Source organism: Lactuca sativa, chromosome 1, assembly GCF_002870075.4.
Source record: "Lactuca sativa cultivar Salinas chromosome 1, Lsat_Salinas_v11, whole genome shotgun sequence".
Lineage (NCBI taxonomy): Eukaryota > Viridiplantae > Streptophyta > Magnoliopsida > Asterales > Asteraceae > Lactuca > Lactuca sativa.
This window is the reverse complement of record NC_056623.2, coordinates 199,970,921-199,991,925: the sequence shown is the minus strand read 5'-3', so window position 1 is coordinate 199,991,925 and position 21,005 is coordinate 199,970,921.

Here is a 21,005-nt window from a genome sequence, read left to right as displayed (position 1 = left end):
CGATAAGGATTCGGAGGACAAAGTACTCTTCGCACAAGTACTTCGAGGTTTAGAATGCAAAAGATAAAGTTTAGGTTTAGGTCGGACCTTTGATACGAATGACGAAAGTTTTGAGAACTTGCCGATCGAGGCGATAGAAACCTATGAACTCAGTATGGTGAGGACCACGCCAACTCATGACGAAAGGAAAGCAACAGACTCTATACTGAACAAATTTTTGGTTAAATGAAAGAAACGTCTGATAAACGACGATGTACCCCTGGTATGACTTGTATTGTACTCCTAGTATGTTCAACAATGTACTCCTTGTAACTGTTCTCTTGTTTCCTGTTTTCTACTTGAAGTTAACACTCCTATGTATCGTACCGCTATGTGCGCATACATACAAATGAAAGTGCTTTATTAACTGAAGGGATACTTTTATACCGTAATCCCCTGCGGTACCACCACCATCGCCCGTCATATACCAGCTGTGCATTTTTAAGATGTGCTAGACGGTCAATTGAGTATCTCTGCCTCAAATCCTAAACCAATTAAGGAACGAGGACTAAGCGGAGTCACTCACTATAAGTCTGCAACATCTTAGTAGTACACAACCCTAGGGTATACGGTGAGCCATAATAGCTTCTCTAAAGGATCTTTTAGTTCTCTGAATATTACGACCTAATTTAACATGTGAGTTTGTTATAGTTACTTTTAAGTGTCATCCCCAATTATTAATCTTATATGAATATAAATTAATTTTAAAAGTAATTACTATTTTGAAAACGTACCAGTACTCGTCGACGACTCCGGGGTAGGTTCTCCTGCGGTGATCATCAGAATACGTCCATCCGCGCCTGAGTTCCTGATTATTGGGCAGTCCCTCTGACGGTGTCCAGTCTCACCACAGATATAGCAGGCTTGGTTTTCTTCAGTTCCAAGGACTTGGGAGACCGGTTGAGCCGGTGCCCTGCAGTAACGGACTGTGTGTCCCTTTCTATGGCAGTTTAAACACTGCATTTCCCGGCACACTCCTGTGTGGTGAAAGTTGCATTTTCCACACTTCGGAAGGTTTCCAGCATAACGACTGGTAGGTGCTAAAGTAGTAGGCGTCGTTGCGGCGTACATAGTACTCATTTGTTGCTCTTGCGGGGTGTCTTGTGTTGTTCGCTTCTTCTTTCTCTTGTTCGTCGACTTCTGGTTATAGTCCTCTTCCCTCGATGACTCAGGAATAGGGACTTTTACACTGTGGCGGACTCCATGATCAATGAGTCGCCGAGCCAATCGTTTAGCACTATCGAACGTGGCTGGGTTAGAAGACAGTACATTTCCTTAGGTCGGAGCAGTCAGACCCCAAATGTACCTTTCTATCTTCTTGCTCTCCGAGGTAATCATCTCGGGGCATAGAGCTTCTAGTTCGATGAACCGGTCCGTGTAGGTCACTATGTCTGAGCCGACCATAGTGAGATCCCACAACTCTTGTTCCAGTTTTTGAATCTCGCCTAACGGGGAGTATTCCTCCCGCATTAACTCCTTTAGGTTTTCCCAACCTATGGAGTTAGCCACTGATAGGGTCAGTGACTTAACATGGCTGTTCCACCATGTTAGGGCCTTGCCATCGAAGGTACAGGCAGCAAACTTCACTTTGCTTCCTTCTGGGCATAATCAGATTTCGAAAACCCACTCTGTCTTCTCGAACCATTGCATAAGGGCAATGACTCCTTCAGTTCCTTTAAAGGACAATGGTTAGCATCTGGTGAAATCTTTGTAACAGCATTCTCCTTGGCGTACAGGAACTTCACCTTGTGTAGAATTGGTAGGCGCTTCGCCTCCACCTGTACTGGTGGAGTGATATTCTGCCAAGGCTATTGCCACAGCCGCGACCACTGCAGCGTTCAGAGTTGTTGCATCGATTGTGGAGAAGGTATTGGAGTTATCGGAGTGGCGTGTCTGGGTGATCTGTGAGGAGGCATCTTTGCTAAAAGAAAACAAGGATGAGATGGAATAAGTCTATAGCAACGGACACAAGCCGAAAGCTGAAAAGACAAGGTTATCCTAGTTCTGGATTTATCGGGTCCTGACTTCCACATGGTTCTAGGAAAAATTCATAAATGAGTCAATACCTAATAAACTCTATGAATTTGAAATAACTATCCTCGAATGAATATCTGTTTCCTAAATAACTGTTACCAGCTGTATGTATGAAAATAATTCTAACACATGAAAAGTGAGCAGTGTTTCCACTCGCTCGATAAATTAACCTAATTAATATTTATTAGTGTGACGCATAAGACGTTTTGGTTACTTTGGTTGATCTTTCCTTGAAAACTTCTCATGGACTTGTCCTTGTTCCTCCTGGACTCTTCTGTTGTCTACTCTGAGGAAGTGGTTACGTTTATCTGGGCTTGTCGTGCGAGAATGAAAGTGACTAAAGAACCTATGAGCTTTAAGGTAATTTTATGGGGTGATCCTTACAGAATCTTCCTATAATTATACTTAGTATACCAGTTGGTATTGTATATATTTGAAGATCAAATAGACCTTCGAACTATTGATCAACACTACTTCCTTAAAAGGAATGGATAGCGAAGCGTCGGTCACAGATTCTATGTCTATGAGATCTTGATTATATATAAAACTTGAAGAATATACTCCGCAAGATTATAGACCTATCCGTAAGGGTCTTTTAAGTTATCACATAAGTTATGTATCTGGACCAAAATACTCCTGTAGTATTCTAACATAATGTACTTGGTATGATCGAAAATCGTTATCGCGTTATAGTATCATAGAATACTCCCATAGTACTCTAATTCTAATTGTACTTGTTCTGACGTTTTCTTGACTGGTGATAAGGTAAGTTTTAACCCTGTTGCAACACCACATCATTCCAAAACACATGTTGGTCACATCTCGAATGAATATATTTGATCAGACTATATTGATCCTAGCTATGATTACATAACTGTTCGGGTTGACGACAGTGCCCAACCATGAAATACTTTTAGTTATGTTCTCCTCGTGATCCTAGTTCTAGTATGTACATGTATGAGCAAGTAGGTATATTTTTATAACTTGTAGTTATATTCTAAAATATATCATTATCCAGACCACTTAAGCCCCATTGTATTTATAGTTATATATCTTTTATCGGTTGATATACTTAGTTCACTATAAACACTGCTCTAATACCAATCTGTCACACCCCAAAACCGGAACGGCGGAAACATTCGGGGGTGGAGGACGTCATGTCAAGTAACACGAGATATGTATGTGGTAAGTAAGTAATAAACAACCATTTCGTTTCAAATGAAAGTGTTTACAAAGTGTGTTCGCAAAACATAGAATTCATACACAAATAACAAAATAAGACTTGAAGTTGAAAAGCTTCATCTTCTAAATCCCCAGCACGAGCACCTGTCTAATAGTCTCCTGAGAATACAAGTTATTTGAAAGAGTTGATCAGCAATTAAGCTGGTGAGTTCATAAGATTTTTGTGATGTGAGTAAGCTGTAAAATGTTGTTGAAAATGTATATGTAAAAGTGATGTAAGCTGTAAGTTCTGTTTTGAAAAGTTCGCCTGTTCCTCTAGAAAATCATATATTTCCTACTTTAATGGAAGTTAAGTAAAATGACATTACAAGCCTTTCTATGTGTACTAAGTGGGTACAAGTTATATACTCAGAGTAAATAAACAATCGATTGTGCGCATCTGGCCTAACTCACAACCCAACGGGGAACAGTAAGTAGGGTGGATAGCACACATTCCATTGGTTATTAGATCGTTGTCATATATAACCTTGGTGTATCCACTTGTTACTCATGGATTTATTTGTAATTGTTCCTTTATATCCAATGGAGAGTTCTTTTCAGAAAACCTATATTTCTTATATTAAAATAATGACTACGGTGATTACTTTTATAATAGCTTTGTTTATACTGCTATATATAATCTGATATCGGGTAGATAGATAATTGGGGGAATCTGCCCTAAGCCCACAATCCAACGAGAACAGGACGTCGGGGGAAAACACACATTTAACTAGCTATTGGATATTAGTTTTATATATAAACATGGTGTATAAACTAAGGTATTATAGAGTTAACTCACTTAAAGTCTTTTTAATACTGTACTGCTTAATAAAATGGATTAAGCCCTTTATGGGAAATCCCTAGTTTTATCTATCAAAACACTGACTTTGATAAGTAAGTTCTGTACTAGAAAACCTATGCTTTGAATCTGTGTTATAACCTGATCCATACTTGGTACCCTTATGATGACTTAATGTATACTAAGCATAAATATATATAGATTCGGGTAGATAATAGATTGTGGGAACTCGGTTCAAGACCCCAATCCAACGAGAACTGGCAATGAGGCGGAGAACACACATCCTATTAACTGTCGGAATCTATTAGCATATATGTATCCTATAGTGTATACATTAAGGAATCCTAAGATTAGCATTATGGTCCTAACTTTTAAAAGTAGCCTTCTACCAAGACTCGATTGTTTGAAAGCAGTCTTCCACCAAGACTCTACTGTTCCTTTGTCAACTGAAAAGTACATTCTCCTTAGTTTATAACCCATCTCGATTAGAGAATAGATCAACCTTCAAGTGTTACCGACACTTTATGAAAGTAATGGGAGAAATGATTACCCTGATGTCGTTTATAATGACATACGGAGGTACTAACAACCTAAAAACATATGTATTTTATTAAGGTCATAATGTGATAAGAAATTCCCATACTAAACGTTCTCCCTACGAGAGATTCTGGGAATCAAGGTTGACTTTCGCAACGAGTTTCTAGGCCACATTATCCACATCAAATTTATGTGATCACGTATACCCAATATAACTACCACAATGTGTTGTGATTCATTGGTATAGTTAGATCCTAAAATTTGTTCCATGCTATAGCACCTTATTATGTTCTGTTCTGGTATTGTTTTGTTCTGTTCTGTTCTGTTCTATGTGTGCTTCATTGTACTAGAATTAATAAATGGCATTCACTTAAACTATACCTATAATAGCTTACTAATGCACTAACTGGACTGTTACTGAAAAGACTCATTTAGCTAACAAGTTATGCTTATACTTTAAAAATGGAGTTTTGTATAACTATAAAGTAACATAACCTTTAAAAGTGTTTTGAAATGTTTTAACAACATATAAATAACATAAGTAACATTTTGAAAGATGTTTATAACAAACATTTACACAATTATCATTGTGTTCAACTTGTATTCCCCCCCCCCCCCCCCCCCTTAAAATAATTAAAATAGTTAAAAGATTCATTACGGGGTATGAACTCACCTGATGTGGGTGATTCAAACGGGTATGCGTGTAAGGATGAGAAGTTCCATGAATGATGTCCTGAGACACAATAAGTCCTAAATGACATATAAGGATACATATTGACATAAATATAGTGTTTACAACAACTATATGAAAGGAAACACCTTCCGGGACTAGGAAACACCTTAACCAAGTGTTGGAATCACATGTGATTCAACATAGGAAGGTATAAAGGCACTTAAATGAGTTTGCTACCATGAGTTCACGGCCCAAGGGAGTTTACGGCCGTAAACTCATGGTTACTCATGGGTTAGTGCAAGTTTGAGGACTAAGGAGTGATTTAGGGACATTAGCTTTAACCTAGGATGAGAAAGACCACTTCTTTTGGCACTTTTGGGGTGTTCACGGCCCAAATGGATTTACTACCATAAACTCATGGCCAAATATTCTTATGAGGGTCCTAAAGGTCATAAAGAAGCATTCTAAATTCATGCCTAATCCCTTGGAAGTGTTTGCGGCATCAAAACACCCCTAACTTGAGTTTTCGGTCCATAGACCATTTGGTCATGTGTTTGCGGCCGTAAACACTTGTGGATGATGATATTTTAATTGTTTTGGGTCCTAGACACATCATGGTAAAGGGATATGCTTGTCTCTTGGCTTATGGAAGGCATTTAGGGCATTTTGGCACCCTAAAATGGAGTTCACGGCCCAAGAACTTCCTTGGCCATGAACTCACTTTTGATCCTTGATTTTTAATGTTTTGGGGGTCTAAAACAAGTAATGGTAGTCCCTAGGTTTAGTCCCAACGCTTGGAGGGACATTGAGCACACTTTGGCCCTTATAGAGGAGTTTACTCTCCAAGCTGTTCTTGGGCGGTAACAAATGAATCCTAATTGGCTAAATTTTCTTTATATAGCCTTGAGGGTTTTTTGGTCCGAATACCATTTTTGGACTGTAATATTCCAAACTGTTGAAGGTTTGGGCACTTATTGCAACATATTAAACCCTAGTGTATCCTCTCTCCTGATATCATTTGGAGCACTAACCTTAAAACACTCAAACTTATACCAAAAGTTTGATAGTTAGTTGATACAGATTTGACTTCAATTGTAGTGGATGGTTTTACCGAATGGAAATTTTTGGGTTGTCACAGTCATGCTTCTAGGAACGCTTAGCTAGTTAATGAGTTGTGAATATTAATTGATCCATGTTGATATTTGCTTGTGCACACTTGATATAACATGTGTAACAATAAATAACCAACCATTATACCAGAATAAAGAAAGACAAAAATAAAGAAAATATTCTTGAGTTTTATATTTTTAGAAATTTAAAGAATTTGTTTTTGGTTTTTTTAATATATTAAAATAAATAAATAAAATAGTTACATGGTGCACCGGCCTACGAACAAATGTACCCTCTCGCAACTATGAAGTAACTACAAAGTGAACAGTGAAATTTTGATAAGTTATGAATATTGGAAGAGTTCATAAGTGAACAGTAACATTCCAACAGCATCCGAAGAGGTGAACTAATCAAAACCGAACAATAATGTTGTTTGCAACTGAAAAGACGATTTCGAAAACGAATCATAAGCCCTTGTAAGAGTTTGTTAAATGTAACTTTCGGTAAGGCTTTTGTGAAAATATCTACCAATTCATCTACTAATCTAATGAAATGAACTTTAATGTTTCCATCTTCAACATTATCTTTGATGAATTGGTATCTAAAAGCAATATGTTTCGTCTTTGAATGATGTACTGGATTGTGACATATTATTATTGCAGTTTCTGAATCATAGTACAGTGGAATCTTCTTCATGCTTATCCCATAATATCGCAATTGACTTTGAGTCTAAATAATTTGCAAAGTGCAAGAAGCAACAACAATATATTTAGCTTCAACAGTTGATAAAGATACACAAGTTTGTTTCTTTGATTGCCAACTAGCAAGTTTTCAATCAAGATATTGACATCCACTAGTTGTACTTTTCCGATCAAGACCACAACCTCATAAATCAACATCTAAATAAGCTTGCACAAAGAAACTGGAATTAGATGGACACCACAAACCGAGGGAAGTTGTTTTGCAAAGATATCTAAAATATCCTTCAAAGCGATCATATCTAGTTTTCGAGGATTTACTTGAAACCTAGCACAATAACACACAATAAACATTATATCAGGAGGACTAGATGTTAATTACAATAATAAACCAATCACATGATGATATAAAGTGAGATCTAATGTCGGTTTATCTAGTGAAGGTGTAAGCGTTTTTCTGAACGCCATAGGCACCTTGACCTTTGAGTCATCATTCATGCCAAATTTGGTTAATAAAGTGTTCTTGAAAGATTCTTGATTGGTGAATATACCATCCATACTTTGTTTTATATTTAATCCAAGAAATAAATTAATGGGACCCATCGAACTCATTTCAAACTTATTTTCCATCAATTTTTGGAATTCATCACTCAACTGAGGATTTGTGGATCCGAAAAATCATATCATCAACGTAAATTTGAACAATCATAAGATGTTCACCTTCCTTCTTTCAAAAGAAAGTGGGTCAACAAAACCTTGTTTAAACTTTGATTATTTAATAAATCGAGTCAGAGTTACAAACCATGCACGAGGTGCTTGTTTTAATCCATAAACTACCTTATCAAGAATATAGCAATGATTTGGATATTTTCATTTATGAAACCTGGTAGTTGTTCTATGTGTACAATATCTTCAAGTTCTCCATTGAGAAATGCACTCTTCAAATCCATTTGAAAAACTTCAAAGTTTTTGTGAGCATCATATGCTAAGAATATTTGAACTGATTCCAAACATGCTACAGGTGCAAATGTCTATTTGTAGTCAATTCCTTTTTCGTGATAGTAGCCTTTAACTATGAGAAGTGCTTTCTTACGAACCACGTTTCCTTCTTTATCCATATTTTTTTTGAAATAACCACTTAAGACCAATAACTAATTTGATTTTCGGAGTAGGAATCAATCTCCAAACTTTACTTCTCTCAAACTCACGCAACTTGTCATGCACTGCTTTTACCCAATTTGCATGATCAAGAGCAACTTCAACAGTTTTAGGTTCAATTTTAGAAATTAATTAATTAAACATGTAAAATTACATTTTTCACATATTGTCACACCCCCAAACCTGAACGGCGGAAACGTTCGGGGGCGGATGACTTCATGTGGTAACGTAACAAATGAATACATAGTAAAGAAAGCAATACAACCATCATATATATAATTGAAAGTTTACATTTGTCAAAAGTTACATGTTCAAAACCAACTACAATATGATGTCAAAATACGAGATTAAACTGGCGCCGCAACATCCCTTCATCAAAAGCAAAATGAATACCTGAAATTTACTGATTTCCTGGGACATACAAGTAATTTTGAAAGAGTAGATCAGCATTTAAGCTGGTGAGTTTCATAAGTATTTAAATGACAATGTTTGAATGAAATGAAATGTTTTGTCCTTGTTTGTTTGTGTTTAGAAAATCCCATATTTTCTACTAGTATGATAGTAGCCTTCACTCAAGACCAATGTTTGTTTCTAAAATGTATGTAAGTGTAAAATAACCAATGAGTTTGAAAACCTTGTAAATCAATGCATTTTTAATACCCCTTGTGAGTTTTATAACCATACTATCGACTCGGAATGCCTATACACAACGTTCTTCAGGCGTTGGAATGTTATGACGTTAGTCACCCCAAACGGTGGACTGCAGCTAACAGTCAGGGTGCGGGTTGTCAAGCCCGTATAGATCTATACACAAACACCACGCTCCCCCTCCAACGGATTCTGGTATATAATACAGGACTTGAAATGTGTACTCGAACGTACATGAAGTTAGTGTCTCACGAAACCGTGGTATAAAAACATATCTACTTGTTAAAATGTTACGTTTGTTCTTGTATACGAAAGTAAACTTCTTGAAATTCATGTTTCTAGTACATAAGAGTTAGAAATTTGTTCGTAAAACCATACCTATTATAGTTTTCTAAAAGTGTGTCTTGTTTGTTTAGAAATACCTAGAAAAGGAATCACTTGTTTATGAAAGCATAGATTTTTGGTGTAGAGTCCAAGATAGACAAGAATAATCTAAGAAAAGTTTAGTTCATTCATGCATTACAACAAATTTATATTTCAAAAGATAGAATGCCATTTTAACATATGTTATATATATGAAAGTTCCTTAAAGGTTTATAAATCGCATGTGATTTGGATATATAACAGCATATAAAAGAGTTTCTTTATGTAACACACGATAATACTCGTGTGTTTTACTTGTAATTCCCCCCTTGAAAGCATATAAAAGAATTTATAAAATATTTAAAAGGTAAATTAAGGGGTATGAACTCACTTGAAAGTTTGAAGATAGCGAGATGGAAAACCGGGCAGAGTTTCGTCTCGGGAAACGGATTTTCCTCGGGATTCTCGGGAATCTCGGGAGTAAAATCGACCCTCGGGACTTGAGCAAAAAGACCAGAGCTTCGGGTTTGAACGGGCACGGAAAACGAGGCAAGATTGTGAGAGAGAGGAGAGAAATGAGCCCTTTTCCCGGAAGCCCTCGCATCCTATTTATAGGAAGGCTGAACTGCCTCGGTACGCGGGGCGTACGCTCGTACGCAGCGCGTACGCGTACGTCATGCATGACCGAAGCCTCGACTGCCTCGGCTTCGGATGGGACGGGTTGCTGGGGAGGCGGGTCGGATGGGACGGTGGGTCGGACGGGTCGGACGCTTCGGACGGGTCGGACGCCTTGGATAGGGCGACGTGGACGATCAGAGGCCAAGTCTCTCGGGTACGCAGGGCGTACAGGGGTACGCAGCGCGTACCTCGGATGAGGACGCTGACTACTCTTCGGATAAGGTCCGATTTTGAATTAAATAAATATATAATTTATTTAATAAACTTCAAAAATTCATATCTTCTTCATACGAACTCCGTTTTCGATGGTCTTTATATCCACGCGTAAGTGAGACTACGCTCTACAATTTTCGTTTAGACTCCGTCGGCAAATTCCAAAATTATTTTTTTATTATTTATTTTAAACTCATCGTGTTTAAGGAATTTCTTTGAAAATTCATAACTTCTTTATCTGATGTTGGTTTTTTCCAGACTTTTTACCGCTGGAATACCATTGTCGAGACCTTCGATTCTCGTTTAGGTCATTCCGGCCAAAAGTCGCTCGATCTCCGATTCGAGTTTTTAGATGTCTGTTGCTAAGCCGAATTTGGAAAAATCATAACTTCGCTATATGAAGTCGGATTTGGGCGTTCTTTTCACGTACGATCATGGTTCAAAGACATTTAAACATAGAAGGAAATTAAATAGAACTATTTGTACATTTTATTACTCAAAAGTGGTTACAATACTTGACCCTTTTTGGTCATTACAAAGAGTTGAAATATCGGGTTGTCACATCATCCCCCCGTTAGAGAGAATTTCGTCCCGAAATTTAAAGTAGTAAAGATACTAGTGAACATGAAAGAGATGAGGGTACTTTTGTTTCATCTGATCTTCGTGTTCCCATGTGAATTCAGGTCCCCGCTTGGCGTTCCAGCGAACCTTCACGATGGGTATGCGACTTTGTTTTGTTTGTTTGACCTCTCGGTCCATGATTTCTACTGGTTCTTCCATAAAGTTGAGGCTCTCGTTGATCGCGATCTCGTCGAGTGGAATAACAAGAGTCTCGTCGGACAGACACTTTTTCAAGTTTGACACGTGGAAGGTTGGATGGATGTTACTAAGTTCACGCGGTAGGTTAAGTTAGTAAGCCATAGGGCCGATTCTGGCAAGGATCTCGAAAGGCCCTATGTATCTTGGATTTAGTTTCCCACGCTTTCCAAATCATATTAAACCCTTCCACGGTGAGACCTTTAATAAGACGTGGTCTCCTACATGGAATTCCAAAGGTTTCCTCCTTTGGTCAGCGTAGCTTTTCTGTCGGTCTCTAGAGGCTTTCAATCATTCACGAATCTGAACGATCTTCTCTGTCGTTTCTCGTATGATTTCCGGACCGGTGAGAGTGCTTTCAGGAACTCTTCCTCTAGCTAACTGGGTATCGCCAACTTCAGTCCAGCACAGAGGGGATCTGCACTTTCGACCATAGAGGGCTTCAAACGGAGCAGCCTTTATGCTTGTATGATAACTATTGATGTATGAAAATTCGACAAGGGGTAAATGAATATCCCATGCCTTTCCAAAGTCAATCACACAGGCTCTCAGCATATCTTCTAAAGTTTGTATTGTTCTCTCACTTTGTCCGTCTGTTTGCGGGTGGTAGGCTGTACTCATGTCTAGCCTAGTTCCCAGGGAACTTTGTAGTGACTGCCAGAATCTTGAAGTGAATCTACTATCTCGATCGGAGATAATGGATATCGGAACACCATGCAGTCGCACTACTTCCCTTAAGTAAGTTCCTGTAAGCTTCTCCATTTTGCCAGTCTCCTTGATGGGTAGGAAATGCGCGGATTTGGTCAATCTGTCGACAATGACCCATATGGTATCGAGTCCACTTGTCGTCTTGGATAACTTGGTTATGAAGTCCATAGTAATCCGCTCCCACTTCCATTCTGGTATCTCTGGTTGTTGTAGTAATTCTAACGGTTTCTGATACTCGACCTTAACCTTAGCGCAAGTAAGACATTTACTCACGAAGGTAGCAATTTCTGCTTTCATGTTAGGCCACCAGTACGGCTTCTTAAGATCTAGATACATTTTATCTGAAACTGGGTGAACGGAATATCTTGAGTTGTGAGCCTCGGTCATGACTACGTTTTTGAAACCACCATGTTTCGGGGTCCAGATTCGGTCCATGAGATAGTAGGCTCCGCCACCCTTGACTTCTAGATTCTTCTCCATTCCTCGCAGGGATTCACCTGCCACATTTTCAGGTTGCAAAGCTTCCATTTGTGCCTCCTTAATTTGTGTGGATAAGTGGGAATGGATAGTCATGGTCAGAGATTTGACCCTCCGACCAGTGTATTCCTTTCGACTGAGGGCGTCAGCTACTACGTTGGCCTTGCCAGGATGATAACGAATTTCGCATTCGTAGTCATTCAGTAACACAACCCATCGTCATTGTCGCATGTTGAGTTCCTTTTGATCGAAAATGTGTTGAACGCTCTTGTGATCGGTGAAAATAGTACTCTTTGTCCCGTATAAGTAGTGCCTCCAGATCTTCAGAGCAAATACCACTGCTCCTAACTCGAGATCGTGTGTCGTATAGTTCACTTCGTGTGTCTTAAGCTGTCGGGAGGCATAAGCGATAACCTTCCCTCTCTGCATAAGAACACAACCAAGTCCTTGATTTGACGCATCGCAATACACTACGAAGTCTTCTATCCCTTCGGGGAGGGATAGTATCGGTGCGGTGCACAAGGCCTGCTTTAGTGTCTGGAATGCCTTCTCTTGTTTCGCTTCCCAGTCAAAGGCCACACCTTTCTGGGTTAATGTAGTAAGAGGTTTCGCAATGCTCGAAAAGTTCTTTATGAATCTGCGATAGTAGCCAGCTAGACCTAGAAATTGACGAATTTCTGTAGGTGTCTTTGGTGCCGACCAGTTCTCAATAGCCTTAATTTTGGAGGGGTCCACGTGTATACCTTTCTCGCTAACAAAGTGGCCTAAAAATTCGACTCTTCGAATCCAAAATTCGCATCTAGAGAACTTCGCATAGAGTTTCTCCGTTCGTAGTGTTTCTAGGACTTTTCGTAGGTGCTGACTATGCTCTCCCTCACTTCGAGAGTAGATAAGTATATCATCGATAAAGACGATGACGAACTGATCCAAGTAAGGGCGGCATACCCTATTCATTAGGTCCATAAATACCGCTGGTGCATTGGTTAATCCGAACGCCATCACTACAAATTCGTAGTGTCCATAACGAGTTCGGAAAGCTGTCTTTGGAATGTCCCCCTCTAGAACTCGTAATTGGTGATATCCGGATCGTAGGTCTATCTTTGAGAAGTAGTTCGCTCCTTGAAGTTGATCGAATAGGTCGTCAATGCGGGGTAGAGGATAGCGGTTCTTGACAGTAAGTTTGTTCAGCTCTCTATAGTCGATGCACATACGGAACGATCCGTCTTTCTTCTTTACAAACAAGACCGGTGCTCCCCAAGGTGAGAAACTTGGTCTTATGAATGCTTTTTGAAGGAGTTCATTAAGTTGACTGGAAAGTTCCTGCATCTCTGCTGGTGCGAGACGGTAAGGCGACTTCGCTACTGGGGTAGCTCCTGGAACTAAGTCGATTCTGAACTCGACTTGGCGTTGCGGTGGTAATCCTGGTAGTTCTTCTGGAAAGATATCGGGAAAGTCGCGTACTACCGAGAAGCTCTTAATGTGCTTCAGTTCTTGACTTGTATCCACGATGTGTGCTAAGAATGCTCGACAATCCTTCCGCAAGCACTTTCGAGCTTGGATGCACAAAATGATGCGAAGATTTGTACTAGATTTGTCGCCGTAGATAACTAAGGTTTCGTTGTTAGGGAGATTAAGACGGACTGCTTTCTCAAAGCACATGATGTCGGCGCGAAGAAGACTCAACCAATCCATGCCGACTATGACGTCGAAACTTTTAATTTGGACCGGCATGAGATTGATTGGGAAAAAATGGCCGTCCAAAGTTAACGTACAGACCATGTATATGCAACTAGTGTTTTCAGTTTTTCCATTGGCCATCTCTACAGTGAATGATTTTTCTAACTTGCTAGGTTTAGGTTTAAGTAAATGAATAAAGTTTTGACTCACGAAGCTTCTCTCCGCCCCACTATCGAATAATATGCATGCGTATGAATTATCGAGAAGGAACGTACCAGCAACTATAGTTGGGTCAGCTACAGCTTCGTCGTGGCCTATTGCCAAAACTCGTCCCACACCTCCGGTGCCTGCTGCCTTAGGACAGTTCCTCTTGTAGTGGCCCACCTCGCCACAACCGTAGCAAGTCTGCCCTACACCCGCACCGGGAACTTGAGTGATAGGTTTTGCAGGGTCTTTGCAGAAACGGGCTGTGTGTCCCTTCCTGTTGCAGTTGGCGCACTGCATTTCCCAACAAGGTCCATGGTGGTGGTAATTGCATTTGGTACACTTTGGGAGGTTACCTACATAAGGCTTTGTTGGGTAGGTATTTGTAGGAGCTGCAGTAGGTACAGTGGCAGCATTCACTGAAACCAGTTGTTTCTTTGCGGATTCTTGGGAAGACCCACCCTTCCCTTTATTCCACACTCTCTTTCTACCATTGTTGTTGTTGTTGTTGTTGTTGTTGTTGTTGTTGTTGTTGTAGTTGTTGTTGTTGTTGTTGTTGTTGTTTCCTTTCTGTGGTGCTGGTGCAGAAGTGGTTGAGTTCTGATGACCTCCGTAGTCAATCAGAGATTGTGCCAGTTCTTTAGCACTTTCAAAGGTGTCAGGTTTAGAAGCTAACACGCTTGATCGCATTTGGGGCGTCAGTCCCCAGATGTACCTTTTTATTTTCTTGCTCTCGGGAGCAATCATATCTTGACAAAGGATTGCCAGCTCGCAGAATCTGTTGGTATAAGTAGCGATGTCGGTACCAACCATTCTGAGAGTCCATAGCTCGTGTTCAAGCTTTTGAATCTCTCCCTGTGGGCAGTATTCTCTCATCATCATGGCCTTCAGGCTCTCCCAACTTATGGAGTTTGCCACGATTAGGGTAAGTACTTTAACGTGGCCATTCCACCATGTTAAAGCTTTATCAATAAGGGTGAAAGTTGCAAATTTGTCTTTGTTGTGCTCGGGACAGGAGCAGATTTCAAAGACTGCCTCCGTCCTTTCAATCCACTGCCTCAGGGCCATCACACCACCAGTTCCATAAAACATCCGGGGCTTGGCATTGGTGAAGTCCTTATAGGTGCATTCTCGAGGTGGTCCATGACTTTCGCCATGGTTGGATGGGTGTGTGCCAGATCCCGAGCCATTAGTACTCGAGTTATTGATCTGTGACATGGCAGCTGCCACCGCTGTGGTGACTGCTGCTTGGAACATAACAGCATCAAATTGAGGTGGTGGAGGTGGTGGTGGTACAGGTGCTTCCTCACCGTTGTTTCGCCTTGGATTCCTACGTGGAGGCATCCTTCAACTATAGGTTGAAAAGACAAGGATAAGAATTTTATAGAATAGAAAATGTATGTGTCTCATGAACTAAATCGCTATAGATCAACAACAGATGATAGTATGAGTCTTAAAATAGAAGAATGAAAGTTATTTGTAAGACTGAAGGTATGCAACAAGTATTTGGCTTCCCAAAGGCCATTCAAGGTTTGAACGAAATACTTAACATAGTAGTAATAGTGTCACTTATATTAATATAAAAGTTGTTACAACGATCATGAAAATTTGACCCCTATAAGGGTCTCCGGTTACAAAGTTCGAGAAATTTAAAGACTTTTAGCCGAGGTCCTAAACTATAACAAAATTTGAGTCCTTGACAAGCACTACTTGCGTCGTAGGTTGCGCTTGGAGCTTGACTCCGCATCTGATTGCTTCGACTCCATTAGATGCCTATCAAAAGCGGCTTGTTGTTCCCTCAGTTCAGCGAGGGCTGCAATCATTTGTGCTTGAAATGCATCGGTTTGGAGTTGAGCATTGTCTTGTATCTTGTCCAGCCTACGGATGTCAGAAGTGTGAACCTGCACTTCCACGTTGACATCCCGGAGTCGACTAGCTTGAACTCCAGAATGATAGGACTGATTGGCTAACTTACCCACCATTACCGGGAGTGCTCGATCAGCTGAACCTCCGCCTCGGACATCGTAGAAGTCCCGGCACATGCCGTAGGGAGGGCGTAGGTTTTGCTGTTGGCTCCAATGGTGGAGGTGACTTCCCCAGACGGGAGTCGATCCTTGAAAGTTCCTTACGAAGACGGGAGGTTGAATGGGTGGTGGATCGATAACTTCCGGCTCTAAGTCGGTACCGGAGTCATCACCCACTTCTATGGGTTCCTCGTCCTCTTCGGGATCATCTTCGATCCATCCTCCGTTGCCTTGGTTGGGAAAGTAGGGGTCGCCAGGGTGGTGAAATCCAGCCATTTGACTGTACGAGAAATAGGGTTATAAGAATGGAATAAAGTTGAAATGTGCAAAACATGTAAGTTAAACTAGTTTAGATAGCAAATACTCCTATAGTATTTAAATTCTTGTTTTTGATTCTAGTAGTGGTTTGGTAAGGTTTGACTTGTTGCTTACTACGATCATTCCTCGATATACGTTGGTCCAATCTAGGGCAAATATAGTTGATCACGCTATATTTGTCCAAAATCTGATTACATATATCGAGTCTCAATCGTAGTATCAACTTGTCTATATACTTGTATGGTTGTATAACATGAAAATAATTTGTGGTATGCATGTAATTGTACTTAAATGAACTATCAATTTAAGTTGAACGCAAAGCTGCTTACGCGTAAAAAGAAAATTTGTTTTGTCAGAGAGTATTAGTCCCTTAAGCATTTATAGTTTGTATATCTTATGTGGTTCGATATACTTAGTTCACTATAAACATTGCTCTGATACCAATCTGTCACACCCCCAAACCTGAACGGCGGAAACGTTCGGGGGCGGATGACTTCATGTGGTAACGTAACAAATGAATACATAGTAAAGAAAGCAATACAACCATCATATATATAATTGAAAGTTTACATTTGTCAAAAGTTACATGTTCAAAACCAATTGCAATATGATGTCAAAATACGAGATTAAACTGGCGCCGCAGCACCCCTTCATCAAAAGCAAAATGAATACCTGAAATTTATTGATTTCCTGGGACATACAAGTAATTTTGAAAGAGTAGATCAGCATTTAAGCTGGTGAGTTTCATAAGTATTTAAATGACAATGTTTGAATGAAATGAAATGTTTTTTCCTTGTTTGTTTGTGTTTAGAAAATCCCATATTTTCTACTAGTATAATAGTAGCCTTCACTCAAGACCAATGTTTGTTTCTAAAATGTATGTAAGTGTAAAATAACCAATGAGTTTGAAAACCTTGTAAATCAATGCATTTTTAATACCCCTTGTGAGTTTTATAACCATACTATCGACTCGGAATGCCTATACACAACGTTCTTCAGGCGTTGGAATGTTATGACGTTAGTCACCCCAAACGGTGGACTGCAGCTAACAGTCAGGGCGCGGGTTGTCAAGCCCGTATAGATCTATACACAAACACCACGCTCCCCCTCCAAGGGATTCTGGTATATAATACAGGACTTGAAATGTGTACTCGAACGTACATGAAGTTAGTGTCTCACGAAACCGTGGTATAAAAACAGATCTACTTGTTAAAATGTTACGTTTGTTCTTGTATATGAAAGTAAACTTCTTGAAATTCATGTTTCTAGTACATAAGAGTTAGAAATTTGTTCGTAAAACCATACCTATTATAGTTTTCTAAAAGTGTGTCTTGTTTGTTTCGAAATACCTAGAAAAGGAATCACTTGTTTATGAAAGCATAGATTTTTGGTGTAGAGTCCAAGATAGACAAGAATAATCTAAGAAAAGTTTAGTTTATACATGCATTACAACAAATTTATATTTCAAAAGATAGAATGCCATTTTAACATATGTTATATATATGAAAGTTCCTTAAAGGTTTAAAAATCGCATGTGATTTGGATATATAACAGCATATAAAAGAGTTTCTTTATGTAACACACGATAATACTCGTGTGTTTTACTTGTAATCCCCCCTTGAAAGCATATAAAAGAATTTATAAAATATTTAAAAGGTAAATTAAGGGGTATGAACTCACTTGAAAGTTTGAAGATAGCGAGATGGAAAACCGGGCAGAGTTTCGTCTCGGGAAACGGATTTTCCTCGGGATTCTCGGGAATCTCGGGAGTAAAATCGACCCTTGGGACTTGAGCAAAAAGACCAGAGCTTCGGGTTTGAACGGGCACGGAAAATGAGGCAAGATTGTGAGAGAGAGGAGAGAAATGAGCCCTTTTCTCGGAAGCCCTCGCATCCTATTTTTAGGAAGGCTGAACTGCCTCGGTACGCGGGGCGTACGCTCGTACACAGCGCGTACGTGTACGTCATGCATGACCGAAGCCTCGACTGCCTCGGCTTCGGATGGGACGGGTTCCTGGGGAGGCGGGTCGGATGGGACGGCGGGTCGGACGGGTCGGACGCTTCGGACGGGTCGGACGGGTTGGACGCCTCGGATAGGGCGACGTGGACGATCAGAGGCCAAGTCTCTCGGGTCCGCAGGGCGTACAGGGGTACGCAGCGCGTACCTCGGATGAGGACGCTGACTCCTCTTCGGATAAGGTCCGATTTTCAATTAAATAAATATATAATTTATTTAATAAACTTCAAAAATTCATATCTTCTTCATACGAACTCCGTTTTCGATGGTCTTTATATCCACGCGTAGGTGAGACTACGCTCTACAACTTTCGTTTAGACTCCGTCGGCAAATTCCAAAATTATTTTTTTATTATTTATTTTAAACTCATCGTGTTTAAGGAATTTCTTTGAAAATTCATAACTTCTTTATCTGATGTTGGTTTTTGCCAGACTTTTTACCGCTGGAATACCATTGTCGAGACCTTCGATTCTCGTTTAGGTCATTCCGGCCAAAAGTCGCTCGATCTCCGATTCGAGTTTTTAGGTGTCTGTTGCTAAGCCGAATTTGGAAAAATCATAACTTCGCTATATGAAGTCGGATTTGGGCGTTCTTTTCACGTACGATCATGGTTCAAAGACATTTAAACATAGAAGGAAATTAAATAGAACTATTTGTACATTTTATTACTCAAAAGTGGTTACAATACTTGACCCTTTTTGGTCATTACAAAGAGTTGAAATATCGGGTTGTCACACATATAAAGAAGCTTGTTTCTCTTTTTTTAGAACTAGTCAAAACACCAGAGAAAGTATCTCCAATAATTTGAGTTTGTGGATGATCTTTTGTCCATTTTGTCAAAGGTGGATATTTCAGATGAATTCAGGATTAATTTCAACATAGACTACTTCAACTTTCAGTTTCTCATCAATATCTTCTTGTAAAATGCTCTCATCCTAGATATTTGCATTCGAAGTTAAATTATGCACCTGGAAATGATCATGAAGAGTTAAATTCTCCCCTACACAAGATCATTAACATTCGAGTCAAATTCATGAATAATGGAATTCAGAATTGAACTAAAAACTCTATCATTGGATTACACAACAAAATTTTCTTCATTCTTCCCTGAATTGGATTAGATGGAGAACTTGATGTGTTAAGAATTTCCATGAATCTCAACATTCTCAATTGCTTCGTTGATCAATTTTAGCAATTCCTCAGTTTGATTATCAACTGCCCTTGATTTTGAAGATATAACTTTTTCTTGTTCATCAAAGAAATCTAGAAAATCCTCATATAAATATATAAGAGGAATTTTTGTTGTTTTTGTTGATGGAGAGATTTCTTCAGTTGGAGAATATTGTTTCTAATATGATTTAATATATTTGTCATCAAAAGTTACATAGTAACTTTCTTCTATTTTATTTGATTTCTTGTTGAGAACATGATAATCTCTTGAAGTAAATGAGTATCCCGAAGAGATTGATTCATCAACTTTTGCATCAAACTTGTTACGACGCTCTTTGGAATTATAGATAAAACACCTGGAACCAAAAAACATGAAAAAATTTAACGTTAGGTTTTCGATTGCTCAACATTTTATAATGTATAATAAGAAAACACTTATTAATATATTATCAGTTTTGAGTAAAAGAAGCACCCACAATAGCGTCAACCTAGAAATATAGTGGTAGGTTTGCGAATGAAAACATGGTCCTCACATCTTCATAGAGAGAGGGATTTCATCTTTCAACTACACCATTTTGCTGTGGAGTGTAAGACAATGAGAAAGTATGAGCGATTCTTTTGTTTGTCATAAACTCCTCAAAAAAAATGATTTTTGAACTCCGTTCGATTAAAATTCCTGATATTCCGTTCGATTAAGTTGTTTTTTGATTTCTATTTAAGAAAGAACACCTAAGTAAATCGTGAAATATCATTAACAATAACCAAAATATATTTGTTACTACTAATTCTTTCAATAGATGAAGTACCACAAAGAACAATATGAACTAATTAAAGTGGATCGATTATCTTGGTATTTATTATTGAAGAATGGCTCTTCCTGCTTTGTTTCCCCCACTCACATGCAAAAAACAAATCATCCTTTTCAAATTTGAGAATCCAAAGACCTCGCACAAGATCACCAAGAATAAGCTTGTTGATATCCTTGAAATTAAGATGTGAGAACATCCTATACCAACTATCATCTGAAGAAGCTTTTGTAAGCAAACAAAAAGAAGGTTTTCTCTCAATAGGATTTACGTTGAGTGGATACATTTCTCCTTTTCTCTTTGACTTCAGAATGACTTTCTCAAATTCCTTGTGAATGATTTTTGATCCTTCTGCATTAAATGACACTTTAAAACCAGTACCTAGAACAAGTTGAGAAACACATATTATATTATGTTGCAATCCTTCCACATATGATAACTTCCGAGTTGTGAATTCGCCATTTGTGATCATTCCACAGCCTTTGATTTTGCTAGTTACATTGTTTCCATAATTCACTCTCTCGCCATCTTTTAAACTCTGACACTCTCTTAATTTTGATTTCATTTCAGTCATATGACGAGAACAACAACTATCAATGTACCATTTCAAATCAAACT